Genomic DNA, 13,545 nt, shown 5'->3' on the forward strand with positions numbered 1-13,545 from the left:
CTAAGAATTTTTAGGTGTTTGTTGGGCATCTAGTAGTGAGTCTAACTTCATCTAATGTAGGAATGGAACTTCTTCCTGCAGTTTTGGGCCTTGCCCTTCCAGTATCAGTCTAGCACCTGTTTTCTCCTTTGGTGACCCTGACAGTAAGGTTTCTCTTGTAACAAGTCAATGCTGTCCTTGTGCCACGTTTTGTCTCCTTGAAGTAGGTAAAACTGGGTTTCAGATAGGGAAACTAAGTTCTCTGTAGAACTTCCTTCATGACAGAAGGAATTCCTTAGGCCAATGATTATGTCAAGTAGAGTTTTTTGAGCAAAGAAAAACAAATCAGTGTGAAGTGGGGAAAAAAAAAAAGCAACACAAAATACATTTGTGAACCAGACTCCCCCAGAACCAGAGCTGATCTTAGAACTCCACCAGCACAATCCCTCAGCATTTGTAGAAGAGAGAAGGCCAATTGGTCATAGCTTAGTTCATTATCTGCAAGCCTCCTGCAGCCCCAGCGCTCAGTACTATGATTACCTCTGAGTTGCTTTTGTCTGCTGGGCTCGTGTGGGAGTTCAGTCCAAATTCTTGGCTTCTCACAGTAGTATGTCCCCTCCGTGCCACCAGGGCTGCTCTGAAGGCGTTAGTGTGTGGAGCTGTGTTTTTGGTTTGGCCTGGGCAGAAGCCACTTAGAGGCCTGTATAGAACAGGTCCTGATGTGACTGTACTAGCCTGCTCAGAGCTCCTGTCAACCTCACACATTCCATAGCTTGGCATAGACAATGCTCTGTTCAGAAGGGAAGGCTGCCCGAGCCCTGATGTGCATGGTGTTTGTCTCTCTCATCAAGAAGTGGTGCCTCCATAAGAAACTCACTAGAGGAGTCAAATAATGACTGAAAAGGGGTTTGAAATGTACATCAGTTTGTAAATGACAAGTATTGTATCTATGGTACATTAATTCCAGATCTGGACTCTCGATTGCCTTTAAATGAAAAATAGTGTTTGAAATCAAGTCTAGATTTTCCTGCCTTCAAAGTTGTTTGTGTAGTTTGATTTTTAAATTATTATGAGATTTGATCCAGAACCAAACTATTAATTGCACATTTCTTCCAGCCAAATGAAATATTATTGTAACATTCTGTTAACTTTTTGCTCATAGAAAATTAAATGTATTTTAAAATGTATTTTAATACTAATTCTCATGAGTCTGAGGTTTCTCTCTCTCTCTCTCTCTGACTCTGGAGTCTTTGGTGACAAGAAGCTAGGCTACTTTGTTGCTGTTGTGACTTTCCTTTTTAGGTGGGATGGTGGTGTTTCCCTTTGAAAGTTAGGGGAATAAGGTCACAGATATTCATTTTTGAGGTGAAAGCACAAGTCCAGAGTGAAGAAGTAGGCTGGTTAGCTCTCCTGTCCCTCTAGTGCATTCCTAATCAGGAATCTGGGTTCTGGTGGACTTTCACAACCTGAGCCTTACTCTAGCTCCTCTCTTTACACTGCCTGCCTGAGGTCTGTCCACTGCTGTGCTGTGCTGACCGCACCCCTGTGCCTTCACACAGGTTGTTTCTCTGTCTAGGGCAACTGTTGCCACCCTCATATTTGACTGTCAGGTTGCTTACATGTTTGGATGCCTTCTTGGCTGTCTGTCCTATCGCTGGCTGAGCATTATTCCAGCTGAGATTGCCAGCTTCCACTTTGCAGATGCCTCCTTTGTTGATCTTATCTTCATGTTATTTTATATATTTTCTTATTTTGTGAGCTTAAGGTGATTATAGTTCATGTTTTAATTATACTTATATATACATTTTGTATCACAGTGCATAGTGATCAGTCAATAAAGTTTTGTTAAATCAAACCTAGTAATAGTAAGCCTTCTGCTTATGTGTATAATGTATTCTTAAAAAATACATACATGGGGGCTGGGGATATAGCTCAGTTGGTGGATTGCTTGCCTCACATGCACAAGGCCCTGGGTTCAATCCCAGCACCACATACATACCCCCCAAATACACACACACACACACACACACACACACACACTCCCACTCCCCTACACACATGGAAAAAACATGTAAAGTATTTAAATTGAGCCATTGTCATTTGGAAAGGAAAATCTTAAAAATTTTCCTATTAAACTTTATCATATAGGCAGAGTCTTTTAATGCATAAAATTCTAGTCTGTTGTAGATTTTTTTAAACTTGATTATTTTTGGTTCATAAATGTATAATGGAGATTTTATGCCTAAAGATTCTTTACCTATCTGACTTCTGTTGATTTTTATCTTCATCTCAGTTGTATTAAATTTGGGGAAATTGGTTTAGAGGGGAGACATAGTAATTCCAATAGGTCCTAGGAATAGACTGCATATATTTGAATCCCATCTTTATCATTTACTAGCAGTATGATCTTGGGCAAGTTATTTAGCCTCTGTGTGCTTTATCTGCATATGAATTGATAAGCTGTCCTGTGTTATAGAATTATTGTGAGGATCAAATGAAATAGTCACTGTGAAATGCCTGTCACACATGAAGGAGGCTGTAGGCTTTAGTGTTGCTATTTCATGATTTTACCATGGAGATAAATAGAGAAGAGGTAAGGATGGCAAAGATGGTGACTCTTCAGAAGTTAAATTACTGGCTGATAAATCACACCATAATATAGTAACATGGTATCAGTTGATGTATAAGATTTATGATTTGACTTACAAGGGATGGTTATTCCAGTGTGTAAGGTATAAGTTTTATAAATTTGCAAGAGTAATTATGGATCTCTTCTCAAGGTGTTCTGGGTTGGTAAGGATATAGTCACCTTGGTCCCTGGAGAAGCAACTGTACTCTCATCCCAAAGACAATTTCCTTTCTAGTGTGGTTACTGGTGAATAAGTATTAGCTTTTTTGGCCATACTCCTTGATCAGAAATCTCTGATTGCATTTTCTGAGCTTCCAAATTGATTATTATATTTATAGCTTTATATTAGGTATGTTATGAAATCTAATCACTTATGAGAATGTATAAGACTTCTTCAGAACTGCCAATAAATTTCTCTTTGTTGATGATCAGTAGTGGTTCATGCATGTCCATCTACACTTCTGTATGGATGTCCTGGCTGAAGCAAATAGAAAATGACTTCTTTGCTTGTTCTGTAGGTAGCTCAGTAGACTGAGCTGCGGGAAAGCTTGATGCAGCACTGTCTACGGTACTGCAGTGGATGGTAGTTGCAAGGTTATTTTGTGGTCTTTCTCCTATCCAAAGTGACATCTAAATTACCTCAGATGAATGGGAATTGGCTCTGTCTTCCAGAGTTTTCCTAGGAGAAGGGAACCCCTTGCATTGCAGACAGAGAAGAAGAAAGAAGCAGGGGTGAAAGTAGATGGAGACAGTCCTGCTGATCAGTGGTGCTGGACACTCCGGAACTATTTTCTACAGCTCTTTACATGTTTTTTTTTTGGTCTCAGAATTGAACCCAGGGGCACTTAACTACTGAGCCACATCCTTAGCCCCCTTTTTTGTATTTTATTTAGAGACAGGGTCACACTGAGTTGCTTAGAGCCTTGTTAAGTTGCTGACATTGGCCTTGAACTTGTGATCCTTCTGCCTCAGCCTCCCAAGCCACTGGGTTGTTTTGCTTTTAAGGTGAATGTTGTGCTGGCATTAAAGAAAGTTATACTTTCTTTTTTCTTCTTTAAAAGTTAATGATGAAGTAGAATTTATGTGCTTTAATAAAGGCAATGGCTCATTTTCTTCATACAGATCAGTCCAAGTGTTGTGATGCAGAGGCAGCCACTGAGACTGCAGAGGGGCAGTGAACAATTTCTGGAGGGTGGAATCACATTCCAGATAAAGAGCACTGCCTAAACTTCTGCTTCTGTTGAGAGAAACAATCTGAGTCTTTCAATCTATTGTGCCCTGAGAAGAGATGAGGTGCAGTAGAACTCAGATTTAGTGTTTGGATATGTGAGATATTCGAAAGGGCAGTAAGAGAACTCCTGATGACATGTCAACCATTGATTCTGAAAACACATTCACTGACAAAAACTGTGTCCTCTAAAAAGTTCAGCTCTTTAGAGGACAGGCAAAGCAATGCTTTTTGTTGTTGTTGTTGTTTTGTACAGTGCTGTTCTTTGATGTTACAAAATATAATTGTTTGGAAATGTTACTTTTTGGTAAGAGTGAGCATTTGAGGTTAGAAACATTATTGGCTCTTTGATAAATAAATTAAAGGTATATTAAGTCTCAATTAGGAAAGTGACTTGAATCATTCTGAAGAAGAAATCTAAGAGGAATTATCTTCTGTCTGAAATCCTTCCTGATTCCTTCCAAGGTATAATTAATTACTTCTTTTGCATTTTGCTTAATCCCATGTTAGTCTCTGTCAGCTCTCTGAAGGAAAAGATCATGGTGAGATATGTGGTTCCAGTGTCTAATACACTGGCATTTAATATGTGCAAAATGAAGTATTTTAAACCACCATCAGGGCTTTAAATGTAAGTTAAACAGAGTAGGGGAAAAAACAGCATTATTGGAATTCTCTGTTGGTTTTGTGTTCATTTCTTGAAGTGCCCTTGGAAATATTTCTAAATCTGTGTATCCATTTATACCATTTTTCTCAAGGTCCAGGTGTTTCATGAGAATTAAAAAATTATCATATGCATTTTCTGGATTATTGTTTTTTTTTGTGGAATTTTATCTTATGAAAGTCCTCCTGTTTTCCTTTCTACACTTACCTTTTGTTCCCTCTCTCAGGCCTCCAGGAGAACACGTTACTTGGTATTCCAAGTGCGAGCTCCACATCAGTAGCACTAGGCAGATAAATACGATTTTTGAATAGAAATCAAACTGCAGTTATTACATAACTAGTGAAGGTCATGTAATAAATAGTTTCTAAATATTCCTACAAAGTGATTTATAACCTTTTTTGTTGATTTACTTCAAAATGTTTTTAAAAACGTAGTAAAGGCGTGTGCCTGAGGAGTGCTGTTGGAAAGGTGCCTGCCCATTAGGGTTCAAAGGCCTGGATGCGAGCCCTGCACTCCCAGAGTCGTCCTTAGGTGTAAAATAGGCAGTAAAGGGCAGGGCCAACACTGCCACCTTGCTGCCACTGGCCAAGGCCAACATGCGGTCAGAGGAGCCAGGCTTCCGAACCACCCAGTATTGTATGTACCATGTTCCTTTTTTTGTTTTGACTTATTACCTTTTTGAGTTTTATAAAGTAGTCTGCACAATAAAAATATCATAAAGTATGTGCAGTTTAAATAATAATAAAATGAATGTCTGCATTGTTAGGGTCGGGCAAACGTCGGAGGAAAGGACCACCAAGAGACTGTCTCATGCAAAAGCAAAGGGGTTTATTGGACCAGCATGCTGGGGCTCAGAGTTCTCCTGAGAGAAGCTGGAGCTCTGAGCACAGCTTAAGCAGAGTTTTTATGCAGTGTTTAAACAGGGAAGTTCATATGGCAGTTAGGGTGCGAGGGTGGGATTGTTACAAATTACCATTACAGAATAATCATGCTTTTTGTCAGGGGGTGTTGGGTCAGGGTACATTTTGACATAAGTAACTGTTTTTAACATAAGTTTCGGGTTCCAGGAAAACAGAACTTAAACTTAACAGGAGAGCAAAACTTAAATTTAACCTTTACATTCCCCACTTCTTTTTCTGAGTACTTCTAATCTTAGAAGTGACAGATTATTGAGGGGTATCACACTCTGTGTCTGCTAAAGGGACATACTGTTGTCTTATTACCATGAGTTTAACGTGTCCAATTTGAGCTTGGAGAAAGGAGACCACACGGTTGAGTAAACAGGGTCCCACAGGTAACAATAACATGAGGATTATTAAAGGACCAGCTAGGGCTGATAAGAGTGTAGTTAGCCAGGGGGATTGTGTGAACCAAGACTCAAACCATCCTTTTTGAGTTTCTCTCTCTCGTTGTCGCTCCTCAAGGCGTTTTCTTAATTTAGTCATTGATTCTTTGACTACCCAACTATGGTCAGCATAGAAGCAACATTTCTCCCTTAGGGCAGCACAGAGTCCCCCTTCCCTCATGAAGAGGAGGTCTAACCCTCATCTATTTTGTAAAACAACTTTAGAGAGAGAGGTTAGGGACTCTTGTAAGGCTGTGATGGAGGTTTCTAATGTTTTTAAGTCCTGATCTATTGCTGCTTGTAATTGGGCCATTTGTTGAGACCCATGGACCAGGGCAGCGGTTCCTGTACCCACTCCTATAGCAACTCCTATTTCTAATAATATGGCTAAAGTGAGGGACACAGGTTCCCGGCGGAATCGGGTGGTATATCCCCTTATTTGATCTTCAGATGTATTTGCGTCATGATAGAGCACTCTGGGAAATATTTGTACCATTACACAATAATTTACAGAGTTGTTAAATATCTGGGCTGAAATGCAAGGAGTTAACCCTGAGTCACATGCCCACCAGGTTCCTTTCCAGCGAGGCTCCAGGGATGACACCTGATGTCGTCTTATATAGACGAAGTCTCCCACTTGGTATTGGTGTGGGGTCCCTTCGTCTCCAGGTTGGCAGGAAGCAGCCAGCTGTTTCCACAGGTACTGCTGGGTTTTTTCAAGAGCTTTAAGTCTGTCAAGCAAGGGAGTATGGAAGGAATCATTAAGTTTCAAAGTTGGGGTTAGGTCTCTTATTGGAGGAGGGGTACCATAGAGAACTTCATAGGGGGTAAGATTACATAAAGAGACTGAGGGAGTATTTCTTGCATGAAACAGTGTATAAGGTAGGAGCATAGTCCAATCTTTTATGCCGGTCTCTAAGCTCAATTTTGTTAAGGTCTCTTTAATAGTCCTATTCATCCTTTCTACCTGTCCTGAGCTCTGGGGTCTATAAGCACAATGTAACTTCCAATTAATCCCCAGGGTCCTGGCCAATCCCTGACTTACCTGGGCCACGAACACCGGTCCATTATCGGACCCTATTACCTTAGGCAGGCCGAATCTCGGGAAGATGTCCTCCAGGATCTTTTTGATTACCACTTGAGCTGTTTCTTTTTTCGTGGGGAAGGCTTCAACCCACCCTGAAAAAGTATCTACAAAAAACTAGAAGATACTTAAGTCCATACCTTGCTGGTTTAATTTCAGTAAAGTCTATTTCCCAGAATTGTCCTGGTCTGGTCCCTCGTAGGCGCTTCCCTGTAGGAAGCTTGGAAGGGTAAGCATTAACCAATTGACAGACCCGGCAGGCTTTTATTACCCGTTTGGCTATTTCTTTTCGTTGTGTGCTGGTCAGCGGAAATTTCTGCTCTTGGTCCTTCAGGAATGCCTGTAGTTTTTTTGAACCAAGGTGAGTGAGTTGATGCACATCTTTAACATAGTGTAGGGCTTTTTGAAATTGCAGGCTAGGCCCGGTGGAGTCAAGGAGTTCAGTTTCAGTGTCCTCAGGTGTTAAATTGCCTGAGTACTCCGACGCAGTTAAATCTCCTGACTGTTGTTCCCCCGGTGAGGAAAGTGTTAACACGGTTACTCCGGTCAGAGCTGCCAACTTAGCTTCCTCATCTGCCCTTCTGTTTCAGACCGCCACGGGATCATTTCCCTTTTGGTGCCCTGGGCAGTGCACTATAGCTAGTTATTTGGGGTTTTGCACTGCTGAGAGAAGGCGGAGAATCTCATCTTTGTTTTTTATTTCTTTTTCGGCCGAGGTTAATAGCCCCCTTTGCTGATAAATAGCCCCATGTATATGGGCGGTAGCAAACGCATATCGGCTATCAGTATATATGGTGGCCTTTTTGCCTGTTGCTAGTTCTAATGCCTTCGTAAGAGCGATCAGCTCTGCCTTTTGTGCCGATGTCCCTTCCGGGAGACTAGAGGACCAGATGACTTTTGTCCTGCTAACTACTGCTGCCCCAGCTCGCCGCTTACCGTCCTGGAGGAAGCTGCTGCCGTCCGTAAACCACACGACTTCAGGATGGGGCAGTGGCTGATCCTTTAGATCCTTTCGTATACTGGTCTCTTCTGCCAGTATATGTTGACAGTCATGGATGACAGGCTCTGATGATTCTTCAGGTAGGAGTGTGGCTGGGTTAAGTGGGGCTGGGGGTCCCAGTGTTATTCTGTCTTTGTCAAGCAACAGGCTCTGATAGTGAGTTATTCTAGAGTTTGATAGCCATCTGTCTGGAGGCTGACGAATGATGTTCTCCAGGGCATGAGGGGCTATAATGGTTAGCTTCTGTCCCAGCGTTAATTTATCAGCATCTTTTATTAGAAGGGCCGCTGCTGCTATAGCTTTTAGGCAATGGGGCCACCCGCTAGCCACTGGATCTAGCCTTTTGGACAGGTAGGCTATAGGTCTCTTCCAGGGCCCTAAAGTCTGAGTGAGCACTCCTTGGGCTATTTTTCTTTTTTTTTTCAATGTAAAGAGTAAAGGGCTTTTCTACATCCGGAAGTGCTAGAGCTGGAGCAGATAGCAGTGCCTTTTTAATATCATTAAAAGCTTGCTGATGTTTGGGGGTCCATTGGAATTGGGTGTTTGCCTTCAACAGTGGGTATAAAGGAGCAGCTAGGGATGCAAACCCAGGAAGCCATAATATACAAAAGCCAGCAGTCCTGAGAGACTCTCTAAGTTGCCTCCTATTAGATGGGGGCGGTATCTGCACAACAGTCTGTTTTCTGGGCCCTGTGAGCCATCTTTTGCCATCTCTAAGGGAATAGCCCAGGAAAATAACTTATTGCTGGCAGATTTTAGCCTTTTTGGCAGAAGCTCTATATCCAAGCCGAGCAGGCTCGGATAATAGTGCTCGTGTTTCAGACTCACAGTTTTCCTTGGTGTCAGCTGCCAGCAGCAGGTCATCCACATATTGAAGCAGGGTGACTCCTGGGTGTGTAGTCCTGAAGTTATTGAGGTCCCTGTGGAGGGCTTCATCAAAGAGAGTGGGGGAGTTTTTGAACCCCTGTGGGAGTCTAGTCCAGGTTAGTTGGCCAGATGTTCCTGTTTCTGGATCCACCCACTCGAAAGCAAACAGTAGCTGGCTATCTTTATGTAAAGGCAAACAAAAGAAGGCATCTTTTAAGTCCAGGACAGTATACCATTTTTGTTCAGGATTTAGAGTACTAAGCAGATTATATGGATTAGGTACTGTGGGGTGAATGTCCTGTACTCTGTTGTTGACTTCCCTTAAGTCCTGCACAGGATGATAGTCTCCTCTAGGTTTCTTTACTGGCAGTAGGGGAGTGTTCCAGGCCAATTGGCAGGGCCTTAGGACCCCTAGAGCCAAGTATTTTTGAATATGAGGCCTTATTCCATTTTTAGCTTTTTTGTTTAGAGGATATTGTTTAATATTGATTGGGGAGGCAGAGGTTTTTAATTTCACTACTATCGGAGGCTGTTTGACTGCTAAACCTAGTCCAGCAGTTTCTGCCCAGGCATCGGGGTAATTTATTATCCATTTTGGGGGTAGCTTGCCCGTTTGATCAGTCTTAGAGGGCATGAAGAGTTGATGTTCATCATCTACTGACATAGTTAAAGCTGTGACTATGGGAGTCTTTACTGAAGGGTTCAGAAACTCCACTTGGGGACCATCAGGGTTAAAGGTTATTTTGGCCTGGAGTTTGGTGAGCAGATCTCTGCCCATCAATGGGGTCGGACATTCTGGGATTACCAAGAAAGAGTGATGAATTTTACCCTTCCCCAAGTCCATAGTTCTCTTAGTTGTCTAAGCCCGATATTTACTGCCATTAGCCCCTTGAACTAGTGACCTCTTGTTTGATAAGGGGCCCAGTGGAGTTTTAAGGGCTGAGTATATTGCTCCTGTGTCCAGTTCGAAGTTTACTGGGGTCCCCTCCACTTCAAAAGTTACCCTGAGCTCGGGGAGGGGGTCCGAGCCCTGACTCCCCTAATCATCTTCCAGGGTTAGGATGGCTGGCTGGCGTGACTGTTTCCTTTTAGGGCATTCTCTGGCCTAGTGTCCCTTTTCCTTACAGTAAGCACATTGGTCTGAAGCCAACGGCGATTTTTAGCGTGGGCCCAGGTACCCTTTTCTGTCTCCTTGCTTTTTAACTTCTAGTCTGTCTGCTGCTGTGACCAGGACCTTTGCCAACATCTTAGTCTGTCTTTTATTCCTTTCATCTTCCTTCTTTTCCCTTTCTTTCTCCCTTCTTCCTCTGTCTCCCTTTTATAATACACTTTCTCAGCCTCTCTGACTAAATCTCTTAAAGTCATATCTTGTAGTCCATCTAAACGTTGTAGCTTTGTTTTTTAATATCTAGGGCAGCTTGCCCGATGAAGGCCATTGCAACAGATGCCTTTTGGTCCTCTGCCTGAGGATCAAAAGGAGTATATCTCCTATATGCTTCCATAATTTTCTCTAGAAACATTGAGGGTGACTCATTAGGCCCTTGGATAATCTCTCTTACCTTGGCCAGATTAGTTGGCCGTCTGGCGGCCACTCGGAGACCCGCTATTAGAGTCCGGCGATAAGTGGACACATGCTTCCTACCTTTGAGGGTGTTGGGATCCCAGTTGGGTCTGTTCAGGGGAAAGGCAGCTTCAATTAGATTGGGAAGTTGGGTTGGTCGTCCATCTGGTCCAAGAATATTTTTCCTGGCTTCCAGGAGGATCCTCTCTCGTTCCTCAGTTGTGAAGAGGGTCCCTAGAAGCTGTTGGCAATCATCCCAAGTAGGCTGGTGTGAAAACATCAGTGACTCTATTAAACCTGTGAGTCAGGTGGGATCTTTAGAAAAAGGGGGATTATTATTTTTCCAGTTATATAGATCAGAAGAGGAGAAGGGCCAATATTGGTAAACTTGTATTTCTCCCCCTTGTCCATCATCAATCATTGGCCCGTAGGGGCGGAGGGGGAGCATTACTGGAGCATCAGGATTCTTAATTATTCGCCGTTGGCGGGTTCCCCCTGCTGGCCCAATTTCCTCCGATGGAGGAGGAGTTGGGCTTACCGCAAGGGAGTCATCTGGAGCAGTTTCCTCTACCAAAGGGATCGGATCTGCTTCAGGGGAATTGTCTATAGGACGTTGGGAGCTGAGGGGCAAGGGATATGGGGGTGGAGGAGGGGAATCTAGTAAGGTTAGATCCTGAGATTCAGGGAGGATGGAGGGAAGAGGGGGAGGAAGAGGAGAAGGAGCGGAGGGTTTGAGGGACAGAATGGTGGGGGTAGAGGTGGAGGCAGGTACAAGAAAAGGTTTCACCCATGAAGGGGGAGATTTACAGAGGTTCTGCCAAGTGAGAATATATGGCTGTTGATCTGGATGACCATGTGGCCCCGGCTGGAAGACAATATTTCTGACTTTTCGGATTAGAGGGAGGTGGAAGGATCCTTCTGGGGGCCATCCGACTCCGAGAGTGGGCCATTCTGATGTACAGAGAGTCTGCCAGGTCCGGTGTTTCACTGAAAAAGAGAGATTCTGGGCCCTTGAGTGGACTTTAGTCCAATGATCAAGGGTCAAAGACAGGGGAGTTGAGGTACCTTGTCCCATAATGATGGATATGCAAACAGTGAAAGTAATGACACAGACAACAAAGACAAACAATAGACGTCCATCACAAGTTTGAAATAGAAACCAAAACTGAGTAGCCGGCAGAACCTGACGGGCTGGCAACAGAGTCACTGAGTCTGAATCAGTGGCAAAATACACCTGAGCTGAGGGCTCTTCTGTCCCTCGCATCTGGGGCACTTCCGTCCCTCAATTTCCCGAGTCCACCAAGGCGTCCCCTGGGGACGTGGCCTGTGGCTTCTGGACACGTCTGTCCACCACCGTTGGGGAGAACTTATGCTTTCCACCAACAGCCACCTTGCCAAGCCCTAAAATTAAAAGTCCTGAGCCATCGCAATGAAGAAAACAAAATCAAAACAAAAAGGAGGCGCCTTACTTCCCCTGAGAAATGTCCGTTGGGGTCTTTCGTCCGCCGCTGCCGAATCCTGGACGAGCCCCCAAATGTTAGGGTCGGGCAAACGTCGGAGGAAAGGACCACCAAGAGACTGTCTCATGCAAAAGCAAAGGGGTTTATTGGACCAGCATGCTGGGGCTCAGAGTTCTCCTGAGAGAAGCTGGAGCTCTGAGCACAGCTTAAGCAGAGTTTTTATGCAGTGTTTAAACAGGGAAATTCATATGGCAGTTAGGGTGCGAGGGTGGGATTGTTACAAAATAACCATTACAGAATAATCATGCTTTTTGTCAGGGGGTGTTGGGTCAGGGTACATTTTGACATAAGTAACTGTTTTTAACATAAGTTTCGGGTTCCAGGAAAACAGAATTTAAGCTTACAGAAAAGCAAAACTTAACAGGAGAGCAAGACTTAAATTTAACCTTTACAGCATAATGAGCTTAAGAGAAACTGTTACCTTCTAATGTATCAATTTAATCTTCATTGGACATTATTATCAAGTGATTATTTTTAGGTTTTGTTATATATATACATACACACACACACACACACACACACACACAGACCATGTTAAAGCAGTATCACTATTTGATTTTCATAATGTAGCAAGGTGCCACAAGAAATTAAACTTGAATTGGAAGGTGGGAGGACAGGGCAGCCTGTGCTGTTGCCCTACACTCTGGTTGGAGGAGTCTGGGCTTACAGTCTGTGCGATTGGCTCCTTGTAGAATTAGGGCGGCAAAAAGGAAGGGCTACAACTGGATCCAATTAAGGCTGAATACTAGATTTTGAAAACAAACCACCAGACTTACCATTTTTCAAAATAATGAGAGAACTTTCTATTCAAACTATTTTAACATTGACATCAAGCATTTTAAATTAAGCAATACTAAGTTTACCACACAGTGATTGCTTATTATAGCTACTCATTTTTCGTCTTGTGTTTGGAAAAGTTCCTGATGGCAAAGATTCTTTAAAAAGTCCAGAGAAAACCCAGCAGTCCTCTGTATTTTCTTCTTCTCTACTGTAGATTCTTTCCTTTTGCTCTGTAATATTATTTTCCTCTCATGCGTGATTCTGGCCTGGAATCCCCTGGATGTGTTTTCTCACTGGGGCCTCCCGGGAGCAGAGCTCCTGTTTTTATAGTGCTGTGTCCTGAGCTTGCAGGAGGCACCAACCCAGTGCACAGGCAGGGGAGGGAGTGCACAGGCTTGGCACCGGGTGGCGCTGGGCATCAGGATCCTGCTGTGATTCTCCAAGTGGAGGGTGAGTCCTGTTATCAGTTCCAAGTAGGCAGAGAGTAAGTGCAGAGTTATCCTTTGGTTGCCTAGTTATCATTAAAGTATGCTTTTGCCCAAGCAGTTATAAATTCAAAATTGCTTTTATTTTCAATAGTAAGTGGGTTGAAATGGAGCTTCTGCTGTGTTAGATTGTGAAATAATTAAGATTTGATTGGAATATGAAACCTGTCAGTATCCAAAACTCAGATGGTATTCTTCATTTTAATATATACTTTAGTATACTTAGGAACTAGAAAATATTTTTTGAACACCCTTTTAAGGCTTAAATTGCAATAAAAACAATGAAATATTTAAGCAGGTTAGAGATTCATTTTAAAGTTTTTCACTTACAAAGTAAAGGTTTTCTTTTTATTGCAAGCTAATAGCAAGCAGTAGAAGTAGATGCATATAAGGGTTATTCAACGTT

The 13,545-nt window shown here is 42.9% G+C and overlaps 1 protein-coding gene across 3 annotated transcripts in view; it reads left to right on the forward strand.

The window, feature by feature from the left end:
- Rnf13 (ring finger protein 13) overlaps positions 1–13,545 on the forward strand; it is a 122,037-nt gene that overhangs the window by 52,623 nt on the left and 55,869 nt on the right. The window lies entirely within an intron of this gene.

This window comes from Marmota flaviventris, chromosome 8, assembly GCF_047511675.1.
Source record: "Marmota flaviventris isolate mMarFla1 chromosome 8, mMarFla1.hap1, whole genome shotgun sequence".
In the NCBI taxonomy this organism is placed as follows: domain Eukaryota; kingdom Metazoa; phylum Chordata; class Mammalia; order Rodentia; family Sciuridae; genus Marmota; species Marmota flaviventris.